The sequence below is a fragment of the Marmota monax genome, unplaced genomic scaffold (assembly GCF_021218885.2).
Source record: "Marmota monax isolate L192 unplaced genomic scaffold, Marmota_monax_Labrador192_F-V1.1 WCK01_AAM20220418_F8-fsc00071, whole genome shotgun sequence".
Classification (NCBI taxonomy): domain Eukaryota; kingdom Metazoa; phylum Chordata; class Mammalia; order Rodentia; family Sciuridae; genus Marmota; species Marmota monax.
The window spans coordinates 1566543-1586575 of NW_026695217.1; the positions used below are offsets into that span (position 1 = coordinate 1566543).

Sequence of the window (20033 nt, forward strand, 5' to 3'; positions counted from 1 at the left end):
TCTTAGGTAAAGAAAGGTGTCTTGGACCACATGAGCTGCTAGGTTTTAATCAACAATAGAGTGTATGCACACTTTCATCAAGTCATTCTGGAAAATGTTTTGACTCGTTCTTGGTTTTCAAAGACCTATGGTTCCTTGGAGGTTTCTAGAGCCAAGCAAAATCAGTACCATTGCATTGAATGTCTCAAAGAATGAGCTTTCTTAGAAAATAGCTGCCATTCACCATTCTCAGGCCAAAGGTACAGTAAGAAAGGCATTTCTATGGTACTTTCAGGTTAGCACTTCCAGGAAATTCAGTGAGAACAAAGCAACAAAGAGGTGCTTGAAAATTTGATCAGAAATAAGAAGAGGAAAACAAATCAAATAAAGTCGTGCATTTGCTGAGTACAGAGAGAATGGGCTCCATGGTCAGCTGAGCCTGTAGTAAGAAGCGTTTCTGGTGAAGCCTGCAAGGGTGGGGTGCTGGAGAAGGGGCCAGATTTTCAGACCCACTTGAAGAGAGATAAATCTTTTTGGCTCTACTGGGTGTGTAGAATATTTTGGTTGTTTATGTACAAGTGCTTATCTTTAAGTCTTTTCTAGACTCTTAAAAACATTATGGGACTTTTTTTATTTGTGGGGAGGGAATCTCCTCTATTATAAACTCATATTATTAAGAAAAGCTCAAGATTCCGTGGATACACACTGAAAGCAAAAGAACAGAATCAAAGACACACCTGCTATAATAAGCTCACAGAATAGAAAGGATCTCTGCCCCCCACGACCCTCCCTCCACTCTACTGTTTCTTGGCTGAGCAACACTGTGTGCTCCCCAGGTGGGAAGAGGAAGAGGTGCCTGGGTGTGTTCTCCAACTTTGTTTTTGCTAAGTCTGCTCTGTGTTTAAATTGGGAATAAGCCCATCAGATACAAGGAAAAAGAAATACTAATTACTTCATGCCTTCCAACCCCACACTCAACACAGTGATACTTGCTTATCTTTATACTGATAAAGTCAATTTAGCTTTTTCATCACTGTGACCAAAAGACCTAGGAAGAACAACATAGAGGAGGGAAGTTGACTTGGGGCTAACAGTCTCAGAGGTTTTGGTCCTTAGATGGCCAACTCCATAGCTCTGACCCTGAGGTAAGGCCATTGTGTTAGAAAGACATGGTACAGAAAGAAGCTCAGGATATGGCAACCAGGAAGCAGAGAGAGCTCTGCTCACCAGAGATAAAATCTAAATTCCAAAGGCATGCCCCCAATGACCTACCTTTTCCAGCTATACCCAACCCGCCTTCATTTACCACCCAGTTAATCCACTTAAGTGGATTCATGCATTGATTAGGTTAAGGTTCTCATGACCCAATGATTTCAGTTCTCAACATTCTTGCACTATCTCACACATGAGCTTTTGGGGGACACCTCATATCCCAGTGCCGCACCTCCTACAGCCATGGCCCACTTGCTTACTGTTACCACCCAGTATTCCATTCAATTTGCCAATTCATCAAATGGATTAATCCACTGATGAGGTTACAGGTCTCATCCTCTATCATCTCACCTTTGAACATTGCTACATTGGGTATCACGTTTCCAACACATGAGCTTTCTGGGAAACATTTAATATCCATATTCTAAAGGTAATCTTTCTTTTATCCTAATTTGATGAATAAGAAAACCAAGGCCCCCAGGATTGAGTAACTGAGAAAGATTTCTAAGGAAGCGGTGAAGCCTGTTGGCATTCAATCCCAAGCAGGTCTAGCTCCAGCTTCTGTATTGCTAACCCCTATCTCCTACTGTCAATTCCATGTGTAGGAATTTTAATAAAACATTTGAAATGAAAGGAAAGCATTTGGAAGAGATAAACATACCAAAAATTGGTCCATCACATGGCCTGCCAGTGACCACAGCTAGACTCATGACTTGCTGCCCTATTGGTCAGTCCTAGGTAGGTCTGTGCTGTCCAGGTCTCTGCCATCATTCTTAGATCAGTACATATCCTACAACACTCATGATGGCCAACACCTGCCATGGAACATGCTACTTCTGCACATCTTGATTTTATGGAACCCAGGCCTTTTCCCCAGGTCCTGCTTTTGACCAGTGTCATCCTTAACTCTTTGACTGTCTCCTGAGCTGCAATTGCTTTAGATTATCTTATCTGTTCTTTTTTTTATTGGTTGTTCAAAACATTACAAAGCTCATGACATATCATCTTCCATACATTTGATTCAAGTGGGTTATGAACTCCCATTTTTTACCCCAAATACAAGTTGCAGAATCACATCGGTTACACATCCACATTTTTACATAATACCATATTAATGACTGTTGTATTCTGCTACCTTTCCTATCCCCTACTATCCAAACTGTGGCATTTATACACAATGGAGTATTACGCAGCACTAAAAAATGACAAAATCTTATCTGTTCTTTATATGCAATGTTCATTCCATGGTTCACTCTCTCCCCAAAACCAGCACAAGTGTGTTAGCACCTCCCTGTCCCTCCTTCCTTGGAACCTCAGCTCTCTGTCTTGCCCAGCAGTATGCTGATGAATATCCAGGGCTTATCCAGCTTTGTAGTGAGTAATCTGTCAGGGCCCTTTTAGTTGGAATGGTTATCAGGAACTCTGTAATGGGTTCTGGACCCTTTCGACCTCTCCACCATTGTTCTCACCCTTAGCCCAGCTGTGGTCTCCTAAATCATTACCTTTCTGGCTGCAAGGCAGCATTTCTACAGAGATTTTAGCTTTGGCTTTAATGGGCAGAGAGATGCTTTTAATGGATTATGCTTTTGTCTGAGAAGGAAAACATGCAGGACACAGAGGGAAGGGAGAAGCTATGTTTTCTACAGGGACTTGGAGCAAAGCGTTGCCACTTGAGAGACCACTCATGGGTATTGAATGTGGTTCCTCACCTCCTCTGCCAAAGAACAGGACAGAAATAGACTGACAGTCCCTTCAAAATGCAAGTTGTGGGTAGTCATTGCAGAAGTGGAAAGGGAATCACCCCCTTCTTCCCAACTAGGGGAACTTCCCCACACCAGCCCCTGCCTAAGATTGGACTGGAGCATGAAGATGAAGGAGCCACCTAGATAGGAATATGGTCTGGGGCATGGAGCACTGGCCCTTGCTCCAGCTGAGACATAGCTATAGTAGGAAGATCTTTACTCAGCAGAGCCTGGGTCACTCAAGTGCTTCAGGTGGCTGACAAGTTGTCTGTGAGGCCATTGACTTTCCTGGGGTGTCCTGTGCTTCTGCCTCTGGTGACATTAATGGTTTTCTTGTTGCTTTTAATGATGTGGAGTGTGGTCAGCATCAGCTTTCCATGGTCCCTTCCTGATGTCCACTGCACCCATTCCCAAGACAAGGTGACATTCCTCAGACTGCCATGGCCACAGTACTTCCAGGGCTGGTGAGACTCCTTTCCCTGAGGGAAGGGGGAAGAAGGGGAAGAAAAATCAGTCTGTAGGAGAGAAAGTTCACACAAGATTATCAGGTTTGCTTCCCACATTAACTCATTCTGTCTCTGCATACAAGGATATCCATTCTCTGTCCTACTTGATCTTAATTGGGTTTTTCTATGCTTAATACCAAAGGATCTATGGCATATTGTTGAAAATATCTTCTAAATATCCAAATCAAATTGATTTTAGTCATTTTGAATTATCTTTAAACTTATAAAATATAGAAACGAAGCAAGAAGTAAAGCGTAGATAGATGCCCAGAATACAGACATAAATGTCAACCATATCCACCATCTTTGGTTCTGGAGTATTCCTGCAGTATAATAAATACTCTTATGAAGGATGGAGTGATGGCCATACCATCCAACATGCTCTTCAAAATGTATTGGACCCTCATAACACAGGCACATGAATTCAGGGGAAAATACCTGTGAGACAGTGGGACAGATGAGGGCTAATTTTTCCACTACCTTGTTGGAGATAATTAGAAATTGGTTTATGGAGTGTCCCAAACTTATTACGGATCACTCAAATCCTTGCTGTAAAGTATACATGTATATAATGCACTTCATATATACACCCTGTGTGTGAGTTCATATACATTTGTGTGTGAATGCCTTGAATACATACTTCATGCATTATCTAGACTTTACATATGACTATGGTTTGGATATGGTTTGAGTGTGTTCCCTAAGGATACATGTGTTGAAATTTAATCCCTTCATAAGGTATCAAGTTAGGAACTTAATCCAGTATGGTATTTAGAACTAAAGCCTCTGAGAAGTGATTGGGTTTAGATAAGGCCACTGGTAAGACATGGAGTTAGGTTATTGGATTCTTTGTCTCACAAATTTGAGGAATGAAATCCACAGACACAAGGGTGAGATCAAAATAACAGGATTTATTAGAGTAATAGAAAGAAAGCAGAGCCCCTGAGGGGAGGGACCCCAAGAGAGGGATGCGAGCAGGGGTCTGCTGTCTAGGGCTTTTTAAAGGCGTATCTGATGGCCCAGCATAGGTATTTGGTGCCAGCATGGACCAATCAAGCTCTTCAAGCTCTGAGCTTAATAAGCCAATCAGAAGTGCACGATTTCAATCCCACATCTGCATAATTAAAAGGAGGGGTCCAACCTTGTGGTTTAACATGTCTGTCTGGGAGAGCAAGCACTTCGGGTAGGGGTCTACTTTGTGGTCAGCTGTTGCCAGGTCAGGGGCAGGGTGACTGAGGAAGACTGCTGTGCTTGAAGCTGTGGGGAACAGAATCGGGTATTCTAACTCAGAAGAAGTCATGTGGTTAAAGTGGACAGGGAGCAGCAAGTCACAGGATGTCCTCAGACCCCATGTCTCCTTTCAGGTTGGCCTGTTGTCCCCTCCCCACCTTTCCTTCTCCAAGGCCCTTACCCTGGCTGCCTATGGGAGATCTATCTTTCTGCCTCACAAACATGGAACTCCCTTGATTCGGCTGGCTTCATAAAAGAGGGGGAGAGATCAGAATAGACACACACTCATGGGCTCCCTCATGCTTGCCATGGGACGCCCTGCGTACCTCAAGACTCTTCCAGGAAAAAGGGCATCACCACACGGAAACCCTTGAACCTCCAGAATTAGGAGCTTAAATAAACATCTCTTTTTTATAAAGCTACCCAGCCTTAGGTATTTCATTGTAGTAATACAAAGTGAACTAATACACATGTTATCTTGACTTTGCAAGTCACATGGACTTTAATTACTGTATAAATATATGTATTTTATAAACATTACATATCAAATAGTCTACTATTATATAGAGTTTATAAATTACATATATTTAATATTATAATCATCTTACATGTGATAACACTTTACATATGATATATATTTTACATATTATATATACCTTACATATTATACAGACTTTATATGTGAATTTATGAATTACATGCATTTTACATTTTATGCATAACAGACTTTTCATGTTCCCTCGGTGTGGGGATCTATTCACATACATGCGCTCCTGCCCCCTTCTCTATCCTACACCCTGGCATTATCCCATGGCATGCCTGGCTGCACCTGTCACCAACACAGTCCTCCCTCCCCACCACCCTACAGACCTCCACCCTTTCCTGCCCTGGCTGCTCTCAGGCAAGGTCCACTGCAGCCCAGAAGGAGCAACACCAAATACCAGTGAGTGGCTGGTCTGTGCCGCTTGTGGTCTGTGGGTCATGTGAAAGACCACAGCTCTCTAGTTGCTGCTTCTGAGGAATCTGGGCCCACCCTGAGCAAAGGAATGGAAATTCAGCTGCCAAGTCTGCACATGGTGGGGCACCAACCAAAGTCCCACACCACAAGTGCAGTGAGCTTATGCTGCTGGCCACGGGGCTGGGACCACCAAGAAAGGGCAGTGGTCACTTACTGGCTGGTGGCCCCAGAATCTCTGCAGCTCCAGATCCTCCCAGCACAATCTACATGGCACCCCCAGGCTAGGTTAACCCTGTGAACCTTCTCATACCCTTCCCATCAATCTTGATAGTTACACATCAGTGGGATGGGAATCTCATGACCACTCAGCTGGGACAGTGTGATTCCAGGACAGTCCTACTTGTCAGCCAGAAAAACACAGTTGGCAACCATCATCGCTGTACACTCAGTTCCAGGAGTCTAACTACGTGTTCTTTTTTCATTGCAAATCTTGCTTTCAGAAGACATCACATGGGCCATTAGAAATCCTTAGCCCCCTCTTGCAAGAGGTAAGTTCTTAAAATTCAGACAAAATTGACTGAAATGGGATGAACTTGAGATTTCTGGCCACAGCTATCTCACATTAGTGGAGAGGCTATAAATGTAATAGTTCTCTGCTGTTGGTACTAATAAGTGAGCCCTGGGCTGCCTCTTTACAAAGAACGAATAATGAATACAAGTCCCTGGTTATTCAGAAGAATATAGGCACAAATATTTCCACCACATAATTTTTCGGATGTATTTTTCATTTCAAAAGCTCCCTTCATCCATTGAAGAATGAAGTTGGTGACAATGTCTCTTTCTTCTGATGTTAACGTTTCTGGTCCAGTGTGAAATCTCTTCATCTGCAGAGGGTTTGTGGGAGACGTGAATCATTCTGAAGGCTGAATAAATGCAACAATGGACAGAATAAATCTGTGTGCACTGTAATGTCTAAATTGTCCTTCAATTAAGTTTGAGAGGTTTGTGAGAGCTTTAATTGATCTCTTTTTAGATACAATGAGCTATCAAAAATGGAATACTAAATAACAGGCTTTTTTGTCAGTGGATGCTATTAAAGGGAGTAGGAAGCTATTTTGAAATGTGTCCTCAGCATATTGATTGCAAAGGCTCTGCAAACCTACCTGGAGGACATCCTTCACAGGAGTCATCCTTCAGAAATGTGAAGGTCCCGAATGCTCAGCCCTCTTCAGGGGAACTGAAGAAGATTCAGCAGGACGCTGAGGTTCAGTCTTTCATGGTTTCATTTCCGATTCATGTTTCTGGCCATGCATGTCAACATCCTACAACATAGGAACACAGAGAATAGGGAGAGGGAAACGCACCCCAGATATTTTCCAAGATGGAATCCCACCTGCTTCAGCAACTCAAGGTTGGTGAAGGTCCCACTTTGTTACCACTCTCAGCAGGGCCTGAACAGCCCAGTCACCCTATTACAATTTGGAAAACAAGGCTTGCATGACAATCTGCTTGTGCAGACAACTGTAACTACAGGGCCCACATTGTGCCTGAGTGGGGAATTTCTGCTCCCAACGGCACAGGAGAGACTCCTGTCCCCATGGGATATTTCATGAGGCTGCCCAGAGTGCTCGGGGTGGTGCAAGCTGTCTTACCTCCATCTTATTTCTGACCATGCTGGCTACTGAACAATTCCTCATTCCCGGGTCGTGGAGCAGATGTACCCTTCTCCTTGTAGAACCTGTGGACTTTCCTTGAGGGACAAGAAAATATGTATCAGCCAGGAATGAGCAACTGAAAATAAAATCCTGTTTTTGTTTTTTTGTTTTTCGTTTTTTTGGTCTTGAAAACAGAAGACTTGATTTGCTTCCTAGCCTAAAAAAAAAAAAAAAATCAGAACTGCCACCACTCAAATAAAATCCAAACTGTCTATTACACCTCTAATTATCAGCTTGCCTTCTAGGTAAAATGGTACTATTCAATTATTGGTTTTTGTTCACCTGTCAGCTACCAAAAAAAATTATCACTGCTTTCAACCACTAAAAGATCCAAAATTCTGCAAATTGCTTTTTAAACGTACTCACTTCAGACCCAATACCTCTGTGCAGAGTGTCAAAAACTGTATAATGTCATGTTGCTTGCAAACCATACTTAATGTGGCTGTTTCAATGGTTTGTTGTACATTGTGTAATTTTATTGAAATGATTTCTTTTGTCACCACTTTCTATGTGGCTCATTTTGACACTTCCCACTTATCACATAAAATATAAGTTGGATCCAGCCCCTGTAAATAGAAGCAAAATTGTCAAACAATAGTATGTTGCTTTAAATCCCTTTGTGCAGTGATGGCAAGAACCAGCTCTAACAGGTAGATTAATTTCAGGATTCCAGAAAAGGTGAGCCTCTCTAAGGTCCAGCTCATTCTTTATCCTTCCTGTTCCAAAAGAGTGAGACTGGCCTCGTTAGTGCAGTCTTAGAGTCACTACTCTTGAACGCTACCAAGTGTAATGTCTGCTACCTCTAGTCCCTGGGATCAAGGCACACTGTAGTGGCTGAAGTGTTTACATCAGGCCGGATCAAGACATGGAAATAACACTAGCAGCTCATTATCAGGCACTGAGCAGGTGCAAGATTCGTCACGAAAAGACAATTCTCCTTTATTCTCATTATCAGGTTTTTCCTTAAAACACATAAAATGAGTAACAGACACTGTTGCACATATGGACAAAAAGAAAAAGAAAAAAAATTTTAAAAGAGTTCAAGAAATTTTAAATAATCTGTCAAGATCCCAGTATCATGAAGACAGACTTTGAGCCCATATTATTGCCACTCAAGTTTCCATATTGAGCCATCCTTATATAAAGGAATCTTTGCTATAATCTCATAATGGAAACTCTGGCCTTAAACTCTGTTTTAGTCAGCTTTTCATGGCTGTGACTAAAGAACCCAACTAGCACAATTGTAGAAGAGAAAAGGTTTATTCAGGGGCTCACAGTTTCAGAGGTCTCTATCCATAAGACAGCAGACTCTGTTCCTTGGGGCTGGAGGTGAGGCAGAATACCATGGCAGAGTATGTGCCAGAGGGAAGCAGCTCACATGGCCATCAGAAAGGAGAGAGAAAGAGAGTCCACTCTCCAGATACAATATATATACCCCATGGCCCCGCCTCCAATGAACCACTTCCTCCAGCCACACCCCACCTGCCTCCAGTTACCACTCAGTTAATCCCATCAGGGGGTGGTCATTTCACTGATTAGGTTAATGCAAAATCTTCTTGCATTGTCTCACATGTGAGCTTTTGGGGGACACCTCACATCCAAACAATAATAGACTCCAAAGACGCATGTCCCAGGGCTGCTATTAAGGCTGTGTGGATCTGGCAAGGTCACTTTCCCTCTCTGTTCTAATACTTTGTACCTGCCCTATGAAAATATGCCTGCTGCCCATCAAGTTCCAAAGACAGTGAAAAGGAAAGAAGGAGTACATAGTTTATTTCCTTTTTTTTTTTTTGTAAGAGAAATTTCAAGTTTTCTAATTTTGCTTGGGATGATTTAAGAAATGAAGTTTTATACCCAGACATTTAGAGTCCTTGTTTTCATGATTTTAGTTATTTATGAAATAAATACATAGATAGATTCATAGTGATGGGTCATCCAAAAGAGTGTCTTCTCTGCCCTCTATATCGGATGCTGCTTTCTGAGGACAATGGGAAGATGTTAATAGCAGAAATTTCCAGTAGGTTCTTCTGACTGACAGTATCTCCTGACCCTAAATGGTGAAGAGAAGGGCAGCCCCAAGCCTTGCAGAAAGACCCTACGGGGGAGGCCAGAGCTCCAGAATACCACAGATTCCGTGGCTTAAATAATAGAGATCTGTTTTCTCAAGTTTGGCAGCTAGAGGTCCAAGATGGCAGTGCCTGTACAGCAGTTGAGTTCCTCATGAGGCCCCTCTTTTAAGCCAGCGAATGGTACCTTCTCACCTATCTTCTCATGATAGAGAAGGAGGGAACTCTGGGCTCTCTCTTCTTGTCAGGGAGCCCAACCTCATGGTATCATCTAAACCTAATCCCCTCCCACAGGTCCCACCTCCTAACATCACCAGCCCATTGGGGTCACAGAGTCTGCATATAAATTGGTGGGACATATTCAGTCATTAGCAAAGAGGCTGAAACCAGTCCCTCAAGCAAACTGCACTCTCAGGCCATTTCCCCAAAGTTTCCTGGGCCTGGTTGTTGCACCATGGTCTCTACATTTTATTCCCTTTTTTTAAAATTATTAGTTGTTCAAAACATTACAAAGCTCTTGACATATCATATTTCGTACATTTGATTCAAGTGGGTTATGAACTCCCATTTTTACCCCGTATACAGATTGCAGAATCACATCGGTTACACATCCACGTTTTTACATAGTGCCATACTAGTGTCTGTTGTATTCTGCTGCCTTTCCTATCCTCTCATTTTCTTCCCTCTTGAGAGACCAGATTCTGAGCTGTCCAGAAAACCATAAAAGAAACGTGACTCTACCACCCATTGAAATAAATGAAACACAACTGGGCAGGAGGAGACCTGTGCTTACCCACATCTGAAACTCACCCTGTCCCTGCACCACTGCAGACCAGCATTTAACTTCTATTGACTGGTAGGGGCTGGGGGTCAGGGACAAGGAGATTCACCCGGCCCAGGGAAGTCACACCTCATTAGGAGGCCAGAGGTAAGCAGAAGCGCGGACCTGTCTTAGGACAGCTTGAGTTATGTTGACAGGGTCCCCTCAAAGGGAAGCAAGTGTCCTGGCAGCAGATGAAACATGCTTCGCTGTCACCTTCCACCCACAATAAATGGATGGCCTAGAATCTCACCATCAGCGACATTGCTATCTGGGGAAAAATGGAAGAGTTGAGTTTGATGTTATAAATCACCATAATTTGTTACAATTTCCAAAGACAAATATGACAGGGTGGAATTACTTTGCTGCGCTGAGGCAGTCATTTGCAGAAGCCATAAAGTGCCAGTATAAATCTAAAGACGAGATATATTTAATCTGAGGAAACAGAGCACAATATCACTTCGGTATATTGTGTTTACCAAGAACTTAGCTATCTGGCTATTGCCAAATGTTCATTGCGTTTCAACCTCAGACTGATTCCTGGATAAAGAGTCCGTTGGCATCTGGGAGGGATCCTCTTCCATGTTTCCCATTTACTCTGTTGGGGAAGAGAAGAGCTGGCGTTGTGTTGCCCAGGAACGATATGAATAGCAGAGTCCTGGCAGAACTCACGGTTCTATGAGCACCCTACCCAGGGCAGACTGGAGGAGGAGATGAGACAGGCATCATGCTTCATCAGGAGCCTGCTGAACTCATCGCCGCTGGTTGATGGAAAAATAGCTCCCGTTTGTTACACATCCACTCACTCATGCAGCTTTCCAGTTCTTGACACCTCTCTCTCCAAGCTCTGTCCTGGTCCTTCCCTGTCTGTAAGGAGCTACGTGCATGGATTGTAGTTCCCAGAAACAGATGTTAGTAGGAGCACCCAAAAGTGAGATCAAAAGTGAAACTCAAGAACTGTAATGAGCACCATCACTTCTACAAACTCAGGCAGGGTCCCTCTACCCTAGGAGAGATGGTTTCATTTGAGAAACATCAAGGAATATAACAACTGTGAAATGACTTAAACTGGCTATTTCTAGAAACTCTAATGAGCTGCTGTTTGGATCTGCCCCATACCAGCAATTCATCTTGGTTCTGAATGGCCGTGAACTCTTAACCTGACCCCAACCATGTGAATGATCCTTGCACCATACTCACTGTGACTGTGCTGTCCGATGGACACAGAAAGAATAGACTTGCAAGAAGTAGCTCCTGCCGTCTTCCAAAAGAGAATAAATTATTAAAAACAGAAAAAAATCATATGCCATCCTTCCCCCAAACCAGTAAAAATTTGTAATGCAGAGGAAAACCCATTGTAAAAATAGAAAAAAAAAACTGTAATAGTTTTAAGACTTCACAGAACATCTGGATTGCAAGTAGTCTGAAAAGCCTGGGATGGCCCCAATTTTCCTGCATTGGAACCCAGGGTGCTCTGAGTCTTCCTGCAAGCCACGGGCATGGTTAATTCCAGCAGCTGGCCTGTGGCAGTGTCTCAGCCCTGTGTCCTGGCAAACCTTGGCACTGCAGAGCCAAATGAAAATATGCCTGTTTCCAGAAGAGCAGAATATCTTCCAGGTGGTTCTAAGCCAACACTGACACTCCCCACAGCAGGGGACACTGCACTCAACCCTTTAGAAGGCAAGCAACTCACAGGATTCTGGGAACTTAATGGCAAGCCTTGTATTCTCTAGCATCTGCAAGGACCCTGGAATTCTCAGCTCAAAGATTACCAGGAGAAAGTAAACTCAGTCAGATTGACTGATAACCAATAAGTGTTCTTCTATGACCAGCTGCCTCCAAAAACTTTGTATTGAATTATAAAATACATGCGGGAGGCGAGGGGAGGAGGACATATAGTTATATATGTCCTCCTCCCCCCGCCTCCCGCATGTATTTTATATCCCACACAGTTAAATTCCCACAAATTGAACACACAAGTTTATAAAACACCTGATCCAGAAATAGAACTTTTCCAGCCCCCAGAGGCCCCCCATCCTGTGCTTTCTCCAAGTCCTCAGCCTCAAGGATTTTGACCAGCCTGACTTCTAAATGCATAGATTAATTTTGCCCACTTTTCCAAACATATGATCACACATTCCTACTAGAAAACACTTTTTTGAGCAAGCATTTTATATTTTTCTTATTTATGTATTTATCTTATATATGTGTACTATTTATAATACTTCTATATGACTTACACAATAACCTGTACACACTGCAGGATAAAAAAAAATATGAGACATGTATGAGGACTTCCAATACTTTCTCCCAACATTCCAGACACCAATGACTTTCAATATAACTGCTCTATAGAAGGAAGGAAAAAGAAGGACAAAATAGGGTTCTAATAGGTGCTTATTTGGTGTGAGATATTTAGAATTCATCACTGCAAGACATTCCAAAGTATTTGGACTTCCTTGATTGGCTATAGAAAGTGCCCAACAGAAAAGCATGTCCCTTCTTGCCTCACAGCCCTGGTATGGTCATCCATCTGTGTCACTCTCTGCTGCCTTGGTGTCCCCAAAATGCTTATGCAGAAAGGCATACCGTTATAGTGATTTTGTAGCATGACGTGAAATAGTGCACTTATATCTAGTGTCATTATCAGTTAGACCCTCTGAGAGTTCCCCCTTCAGTGGTTTTGATCTGGGGTGGAAATTCCCCCATGTGACCCCGAACATGGAAGGTGGAGTCAGTTTTCACGTTTCTGCTTCTCTCAGTGAGCCAGATTATGGTGTTTCCCTAGGATCTTCTGCCTGTGGGAAGTCCCAGGGAACTCCCCATGGTTAAAGACATATATCTTTTAGATAACTAACTGAGTCCTTTAGATAACAAGTGAGTCTTTCCTTCAAATGTTTCTCTTTTGAAAAAATCTCTCCTAGGATGTCATATTGCCAGTTGAAATCACCAGGGCACAAGACTTCAGCTGGATTTGGGGGACAAAGGCCTGGAAGTCACCTGATGTCCTTTCTTCCCTGTAATTTAGTAGTCACCCCGACCCCAGCCTAGCATCTGCTCACTCCCTAAAGCTAATAGCAGCGAGAGGGGAGGATGACGTGTTCTTTGGACTTGCCTCTGTTGAAATCATCTCAGCCATCTCTTCTACTCTCCAAGTCCACCCTCCATGGAAGGACCCAGGCAGCATGTCACAGCTTCCCTGTTCACTGTATGCTACATGCAGCACCAGCTCAAGATAGCTGTCCTGATCTCCACTACTGGCCTCTGCTGCTGTTGAAGTTCTAGGATTCACGTCTCTATCTTTACTCCCCATTTGGACTGTAAACTCAAAAACGCTCGAGTTGTGTATTTTATTTATTGGAATTTCTTGCCTGTGTCTATACACTGCTGGCTCCATACAGCAGTTTTAAAACAATAAGCTGGGCGAGGCAGGAGTAGTGAAGAACAAGCCCTGGGGAGGACCATCAGTGAATATGAGCAGTCTTTGGGAAAAGGGCTTAGGATCCATAGCAGCCCCTACGAAGCAGCTAGTTGGCAGGAAGACAGAAAGGGAAGGATGGTGGGAGGAACAGAAGCGTGCTCTTCCTGTGCAGGCCAGATCCTACGCAGCCTCCTCCTCACACACCCGACTCTGTGAATGGGGGCCAAGAACAGGAGCCAGGTCCTAAGATGCTGTCAAGGCCAGCAGGTATGAGCACTGTCAGCAGTCACAGGCTCACGGCGACACTTGGCCATTCCCACCTCTCACCACACTGCTTGAAAACCTCCGTCCAGCCTCTCCTCCATCTCTTCAAACCAAGACCTCTATTACCAACCCAAAGCCTTCCCTCTCCTCCTGTTAAGGCTTTATTTCCCATTTCTCATCTCTCCTGGGGTTTTACTCCATTAATTTTCTTATATCTCCCTGGTCTCCCAGGTCCAAGACTGGCCATTTCCTTGAACACGGGACCCATTTGTACAATTTTCTAGTTATACAAACCCATTGAACTCTACGTACCTATCACTGATCCATTTGATAGAATAAGCCAATTCACTAAGAGTGTGGACTTTGATGGGAAGACTTGAGTTAGGTCCTGGCCTCAACACTCTTTAAATGTTGTATCTTATGCACCACCAAATGCCTAGCTTCCTGAACCAGAGGGTGTGAGTTAGTGAGGGCTGGTATCTCCTAATATCCTTTCAAAGAAGAACCATGGAAGCCTAACTAAGTGGTTACTGGACCACCCCACTTTCCTGCATAAAGTCCTCTTCAAGAGCTCTGTTCCACCAACAATCGGACCCACACTTAGCTCTTCAAATCCATTACATGCCACTTTCCACTTGATACGCATAATCTGTTGAAATCCAGCTTATGCCGTGGTTCTCATTAAGCACCATGTCTCTGCTCATGAACACCCTCTGGGGCCTTGATTGTGTCTCCTCCCTGGATCCCCTGTCTCCCTGTCCTTGAGCAGATACCCTGCTGTGCTTGATCAGGAGTAAAGACTTCTGAGGGGGGATCTCCCTCCTGTGGGTCAATGTTGCAGGCAGGATGGGTCCTTGCTCTATGCTTCTAGGGCATGGGGTCCACAGACTTCTCAGAGCTTCTGTCAAAGCACACATGGCACTGTATTGCCACCATCTGACTACATTTCCCACTAGAATAGATGTGTCGATGCCAAGTGCTTCTCTCACTCACTACCTCTCCATCCCTCCAAACTGACCCTCACAGCCGAGGTTTATGAAGACACTGAGTGTGATGCTGGGTCCCAACTCGTCACTTGGAAAGAGTAGAGGTAGCTTATGAGGACATGTTTGACCCAACAGGTCAGAAAAGAACATTGCAGTCTGTAAATCATCTTTCAGTGATGTTAGTAAGCTAAAGTGCCATACCTGAAAAGATCTACCAAAATAAATGCTCAGGCTCCATGATTAACTCTTTGAAGACAGGCCTATGTGTTGTCTCGGTGCCTCTCACCATGTCTAGCACAGGGCTTTGCCTGAGTAAGCTGAGGAAAAGGGGACTAAGCACTGGTTTCTTATAAATGACCCTCCTGGGACCAACCCCGGGAGCCCTGAGTCCCCCACTGACTCTGTTATATGGAGCAGCTGTTGGCCCCTACTGCTCTGGTTTCTGACTCTTGTAGCCACCACCCCTATTTCTTCCAAGAGTTTTCTCTCCCTGAGACTCTGTGGAGCTGAATGTATTATAACCTGTGTTCTCCCTTTTCTGAGGCATCCGCTCACCTTTCTGAGGTGAAGCTAGGCCCCGTGCAGAGGCTAACAGCAAATACCAAAAAATGCTAAAGGAAGAAAAAGACCAAAGGAAAAAGATCTTCAACACCCTTGTCCAGACCAGGGAACACATCTTAAGCATTTCTAGAGGTTCCAGACTTGTGAACCCAATAAGGCAGGTGACCTGGTGCCGGCCTGTGTCTGTGTGTGATCCAAGGTGCAGAAAATGAGGAAGTAAGTCACACTAAGCTGGGAGGCCTCAACACACACCTCCACTCCCCAGAACACCAGTGTGCTTCCAACTCTTCCTGATCAAAATTATCCCTCCTGGGTCTTCATCTGACTCAGACAGGAGGAGACATTGGGAATGTGAATACAGAAATGCCAAAGGCCTTCCAAGCTGCTCTGGCCTTTAACTTCCAATGGAAGAAATTGTTCTGTACTCTTTTACACCTAGCGTGTGTCCTTTGAGAAACCAAATCAACCTTGCTCGCTCGCTCTCTCTCTCTCTCTCTCTCTCTCCCCCCTTCCCCCTCCCTCTCTCCCTCCCTCCCCCTTATGTCATCAAAACCCAATATTTTCATCCTGGATATCCAGGAAATAATTACAACTATACCTGTGGTTTTAGTAATCTGAAAAATGTCTTAAAAATACTCACCTATGATTGAATTAAAAAATGTTTCTCAAAATGCAGTAGCCACAGGCTAGACATTGACTGGCTCCACTAGAGCCACATGGTCCAAAAAAGATGAGGAAGGAAGTCAAAGAAGTTTTCCTTCACCACAGAACTTATTTGGGTGCTTAATATGCTGCTGTTATCTCCAAAGAGGAGAGGAAACATGTGGCAGATCTTTCCCGAGCTATTTTTTTAAGCCTCTAACTGTGGAACTTAGTTTCAGAAATATCCTGCTTGAGCACTATGAATCCATCCCACTTGGCATTTAGGGCAGCACATTTGTGGCCAAGGCAGCAACCGATGCTTATACCTATGCTGAGGCATGAAAGTCAGGAATTAAAATGGCCTTGAGGCCCTAAGCATCCCTAAAGTGCTCCCCAAGTGGCCATGCACTCCTGGTAGGAGTCACATCATGCCTGGGTCACAGCCTCCACGTCTGTGATTAAAAGACCATGTTGACACAGGTAATAGTGATTGGGTCTTGCTGCTCTCCAGGGCAAAGAGGAAAACTTAATGAGCATGGCTTCAGCGAAGGTTGAATGCCAGGACCTTGCCCTACACCTCCCCTGGGTTACGGAATGGAATGTGATTTCTCCCCTTCATTTATGTGAGATCTCATTACAGGTAGTGCCTGATGCCTGTGGGTTTCTGTGGGTCTCCTGGGGAAAGCCTGAGGTGTTGCCATGTGTCTTATTATCAAGATTTATGCTCCCTGGAAACCCTCCGCTCTCTGTCCACGCTTGAACTTTCTGGCTGGGTGCTTCTCCACACTCTACCCTAGCCCACCAAAATAAAGGCCTTATTGACCAGCTGGAGGGTAGGCCGCAAGCCCTTAACCAGCCAGCCACATCTTCCTAAAGAAATGTGCCGGTTTTCCATCATTACTGCTGGTGTTTGGGGATATAAAAAGCCCATGACTTTGTCTGGGGCCCTGGCTGGGGTGCCCAGCATGTGGCTGATAGGATGATATGCTGGGGTCACTGCCCAATGAGGTGTGGATAATTTCTATGAGATGACATTTCTCAACAACTTGAAGACCTTTTTAGACACGATCCCTCATATCCTGTTGGGATAGTAATTCCATCTAATTCATGTGGCCTTCAGAAAACAGTACACTGAAGCTGGAGGATATTTGCCATGGCTCACCAAGCCCAAGGCCCCAGCCAGGGCCTCCTGATTTCACCATTTAGCCTGTGACCTGCACTGACTGGCCAGCTCTGCCCTCGTGCCCTTGCTGTTAACTCTCATTAAATACACTGTAAAGAAGTGAGCCAGCAGCTGACCTCATTCAGTGTTTTGCATTAAAGTCCTTAGCTGAATACTTAAGCCCACCACTTGCTGAGGAGGTCAGGACTTCCAGCCCTTCTACCAAGATGACCATGGTGGATGTTCATCCGCATTTGACAGTTGGGAACTGGAGCTCAGGGATCACAGGGCCCACTCCATCAGCTACCTGTCGCCTGTGAGGTTGGAGTTTCACACCCTCCTTATGTCCCTTGAGTCCATGTGTGACAAGCTTCCTTGAAGACAGGCTGGAATGAACCCCTCCACAGTCCACAAGAGAGGGGCCATGACAGCCTCCTTGGGAGCAGCCATGGAGAGTGGGCTGAGGATGTTCCCCGTCTGGTCTCTGAGCTTTTTTTCCCACACTCAGGGAGTGAGAGCAGCACAGATTGCACCCTGCTGGGAGCAATTTCCTGTGTGTGGTCCCCCTGTTGGGATGCACATTCAGCATCCACAAGGAAGTCTGCACCCAACACCAGAAATCCTGGAGCAATAGTAGGTGGGAGCAGGAAGGATCCAGGAAAGGTGACCACAGAGAAAGGTACCCAAGGAAGATGAGCAGAATGTCCTTGCAAGGTCTCCATGAGCAGTGTTAGAATCTGGACATATTTTACTTACAGAGAGAGCAGTGACTTGAGGAAAGAAGTTAAAAGCAGGGTTTCAAAGGAACACAGGCAAAGTTGTTTCCCACCTCGTGACCTGCAGGCAGCACCCCTCTCGAAATCCCAAAGGGTCTCTTCACCCAGACATGCCACCCACCAGTGCCCAGCGGGGTAGCAGCTGGAGAACAGAGAGCTGTACTCACCCTGCAAAACACCTCTCAGGAGAGCTCCCCAGCCCTGCTGTGAGATGAGGACTGTTATCCTGTATTGGACTTCCAATGGTTCCAGCCCTGACACAAGCAGCCTTCAATACCCCAACTCCTCCCCGGCTCTTGGAACAGCCCGGAGCCCTCACAAGCACACCCACTGAGGTCGGAGTGATTTGTTGTTTGATTGCCTCTCCTGCTCTGTCGAAAAAGCAAAAGCCGCTCTCAGGTCTGGCTTGCTCTGGGGCAAGAGTCAATAAAAGGCAGAGGGAGGTCCCCTGAGGACAGCAACACACATATTTAGATAGGCTTGTGTTTTTCTGCTAAAGCTGGAGCCTCCCTGTGATATCCATTCAGCCAACTTAGTTTTAACATCAGATAGAGATCTGGTCTGTCTGTTTGTTTGGCAGAATTACACCATCTCAGGCTTCCTGGGTTCTTTCATTCATGTCTTCTCCACATCTCAGAAAACCCTTAGCCTATTCCTGTTCCATATTTTGTTTTGTAGACAGACCATCAGAGGCACCATATTGCTTGGAAATAATGGCCAACATATAATGTCTTCTATTTCTCAGAGGAAACCAACCAGCAGATATCACATTATTAAATTCTGATCCCTGATGGAGACACCGAGTGTGTAGATAGGACTCAGAGACCCATGCAGACATGAATCAGGCCTCCAAGATATGACTGGGCAACTTCTCTGGGCCTTGTGTCCCATTTCTTTAAAATGTGAACAAAAATTGCAAGTTGATGAGGTGCATAAGTATTTGTAGAACATTTAGAGTCAAGGAACAGGTGTCACATGGGTGATTGATTTCACAGAAAACCACTCACAGGACAACTGTGCAGGTGCCATGATCAGATTTCTGATTAGGAAAAATTGCCACCTGATCTTGCGTGTTTGCACTCTTTGGCCAGCCAGTAACTTTCTGCTATCCCTGGCCTTGCTCCAATACCCTCTGCCTGCAGCAACAAGGGTCATCTTCAGGCTTTGTGAACTGAGAATGACTCTGCCCTTTCTTAACCCTGTAACAGCTGAGAGTTATTTGGCTTAACCAAGGATTCACCCATGATCAACAGATGGGCAGACCCCATCTCAGCTCTTCCCAGGAGACTTGGCTCATGGTCCAATGGTCAGATGCAAACTCATTAGAAAAGTGACTACTCATCTAAGATATAAACCAGTGAGCTCACTGACCTGTCCAAAAGCATGTCCCTTGAATGAATAAATTGCGATGGAGGAGAAATAGTCTAGACAATCTTTTCAGAAGGCCCCAATTTAGCTTTTGAATGGTATTTCTTTAGGCTGATTTTCAGAACTGCATCGCTTTGTTTAGTTGGAATGGAATTTATAGAATATGCAGAGAAAATTCCAAGAGGTAATTTGCTTTCTTCTGAGTCAATAGCATGTAACAAGATCCCGCTGTGCAGAGGGGCTGGGACTCATGCTACACACACACACCCGTGTTTTTCAGCTCATTATCATAGTGAGGGTTCTAACATTCATCTGTGGCTTGTGCTTATAGAGTTAGTGTAAGATAAACTGCTAATGCATTGCCAAGTGATAGCTTTAACTGCTCATAATGGTTAGAAAGTATGTAAGGAGGCATCTTCCTGTGTGTACATAGAGAGCTATGTAAGAATCAAGTCAGGAATCCCACCTCCCCACCAGGAACCTGGCCTGCCTGAGACTGAAGGAATGAGGACACTCCAGAGGCCCTGTCCAAACTCACCTAAGGACACTTCCCAAACTACTAATGACAAGTCCCACCCAACCCTGGAATCAGAATCCTCAAGGAGAAAGGGGACATTATGAACAT

At 44.5% G+C, this 20033-nt stretch overlaps 1 protein-coding gene and 1 long non-coding RNA gene across 2 annotated transcripts in view; one reads left to right on the forward strand and one right to left on the reverse strand.

Annotated features, from left to right (window-relative positions):
* Positions 1-20033, forward strand: part of Adarb2 (adenosine deaminase RNA specific B2 (inactive)) — a 489843-nt gene that overhangs the window by 167175 nt on the left and 302635 nt on the right. The window lies entirely within an intron of this gene.
* On the reverse strand, positions 2148-18428 carry LOC124084770 (uncharacterized). The gene is made up of 5 exons (XR_006849231.2): positions 18208-18428; positions 11429-11489; positions 7280-7377; positions 6791-6949; positions 2148-3412 (listed from the first exon to the last, which is right to left on the reverse strand). It is a non-coding gene; the product is annotated as an uncharacterized LOC124084770 (long non-coding RNA).